The following is a 2,694-nucleotide window of genomic DNA, read 5'->3' on the forward strand; positions in this document are numbered from 1 at the left end:
ACGTGCCTAGTCTGTATTTAGCACCCTCAGTAATTGTGATCTGTGTTGTGCACAAACTGGTTTGGCAGACCCTAACTTGAGACAGAAAAGCTTGGAATAATCAGGTCTTAACACTGATCAAGTCAATGGAGTTAGTTAGTCAATATATAATGGTAAATATTTTATCTCTTACCTTGGTCTGGATTCATACTTAAAAAATGTTTGATGTTTCATTTTTCAAACAAGAAATTTTAGATCAGTTCAGGGCATTCTCAAGGTAAAGATTTCTGAGTTAATCTATCAGTTTTAATGCTGCAAGAGTGGCATCACCTCTGTCAGGTTCTTCATGCTACCTTCTCCCATCTGCTTCAGTGCCAGCTCTTGACATTTATGCAACTCTCCAATGAGCCAGTACAGCTCCTGAAACCCTGAAAACTTACATCAGGGAAAATGTTTAATGTTTGTAGCTTCTGTTGGTTGATGAACTGAAAAGGCTCGCCAGTTGCACAGAAAAGCACTGGACTTTATGCAAGGGACAGGGTTAAAGTGGGAGTGATTAGTGCACTCTTAAATCAACAGATAGTGAACTATCTGTTCACTGTCTCAGGAAGGAGATGGACTTTAATTTTCCTTTACTGATATACTATGAAAAAATGAAGGGTGTAGTTTCTCAGTTCACTAAGTTTGTTGCATGAGTAGTGAGCTAAGTGCAATAGCCCTACCACTTGTTGGGTAGTAGAGGCACTGCTTTTAAAATTTAAAACATGGGTTATGTATCACCATTACTTTAACATAGCATAAATCAGTACTGCCATCCAAAACCCAGCCCTGAAATATTGTGAATTGTAATCCTAAAGTGGTAGTGTGTGGCACTGGAGTGGGCCAATCAACACCTCACTGATACTGCGAGGCACTAATCCAGCAGGATCTAATGTCTGGGAGTAGAACAGTAGGAATGGAGAGTGGGAAGCTTGATTCTAAGAAGAAAAAGTCATTGTAATGTCACTTGTCTGATATATATTAGAGCAGAATTTGAGTCTCAAGTTATAACTGATGCTATCAGCTAATCAGTGAATTATCACGAGGTGTGGATTGAATTCAAAATTTTCTGAAATAATTTAATCAAGGAACAAATTGAAGAAGAGTTCTGCACTGTAACTGCATTTAAATTTAGCTGTTCATTTTGCATTCATGTTTTACTGAGTGCTACCTTTTTAAGATTCATATTGACAACACATTTCATACCAAACCAGTAATTTAAGTAATGACTTGGACCTACGTTAGCATTCATAACTCAGGATACTGAATCTTAGCAGCAAAGGTGCTAATCAGTAACCATTTTTCTTGTTACCAGTTTTTGTGAACAACTGCTTCAAGATTAATTTAGCCAGCCTGAAGGATTGTTCTCCACAAGGAGGGCACATTCGTAGATCTCAGAAAGAGCCCTGGAATCAGAAGGAAGTCTGAGAACAGAGGGCACAGGGGAACTGAGAGCTCTTTCCCAATCACAGTGTATCTCTCTGCTCCAGGAGACTTTCATTTGACCTCCTGTTCAGGATACTTTCAGGTCTCAGCCTCAACTCAGGGATTACCAGGTGTCTTAACTAGGTAAGCTCTCAGGAACTATGTCACCATGCACATAAAGATGTGCCCAGACCACACCAGTTGGGTTGGTACAGGACAGCAGGTCTAGAGGTGTGCTTCGCCTGCTGGTTTGGAAACTGCAGTGGGAGAAAAGCAACAGTTTCTTGTGAACTGAGGTGTGTGTAAAACTTCAAACCTTCAACATTTTCAACAATCACAGCAGTAACATAGTGACACTTGCAACACATGAGAATTTTCCTCCATTTTTTTATTCCAAATAAACCTGTTAAAATAGATATGTGGCTACCTATAAAGGTATTTTTATTGTTTTAAAGCTTATAATGTTATTTTTGAGATTAAAATGTTTAGTAAGAAAAGTTAGGAAACTTGGTCACAACACAATGTGTTTTGAAAGCAGAATTTTATACTTAAATATGTAACTTCATATTATATGAAGGCAATAAACTGCAAGAGTTACTTAAAAGCAAGGCAGACCAGTTGCTGAAGACAAGCATTTGGATTATGACATAAATTACAAAGAAGTAGTTATTTCTGTAGCACCAGTAACTAAAGTATGATGACTGGCTGTGTGGGCAAGGAAAAACTTGTGGATATTGTGTATTTTGACTTTACCAAGGACTTTGATATAGTCTCCCACAGTACCTTTATAGCCAAATTGGTCAGCTATAGATTGGAAAACTGGGTAATAAGACTGATGGAAAATTGACTGGGCCATCAGGCTTGAAGTGTGGTGATCAGCAGTAGGACTGCTTGACTCAGGGATCAGTATCTGAGCCAATACCCTTAATTCCTCATTAACAGCCTGGAAGACTGATGTGGTTTGGAAAAAACCTTTCCCCCTGGGGCTGGTGATAGTCTCCTCCAGAGGTGGTGTTTTTGATACTGGGCTCATTAAAAACTTCGTGTGCTCTGCGGAAATTACATACTCACAGAATCGGAAGAGAAGAGGTTAATTTTAACTGCGTAGATGGAAGAGAGGCAGCCATGAGTTGAGAGGCCACTTATTAAACGGCGGGCTGGGTGGGTTTCCCCCGGTCCTGACCGTTGGGGCTGGGGGCTTCTTTCCTTTCCCGACCCTAACTCGGTGGGACCTGGCACGGCTTTGTAGCT

The sequence above is a fragment of the Manacus vitellinus genome, unplaced genomic scaffold (genome assembly GCF_001715985.3).
Source record: "Manacus vitellinus isolate BGI_N305 unplaced genomic scaffold, ASM171598v3 scaffold_2_pilon, whole genome shotgun sequence".
In the NCBI taxonomy this organism is placed as follows: Eukaryota; Metazoa; Chordata; class Aves; order Passeriformes; family Pipridae; genus Manacus; species Manacus vitellinus.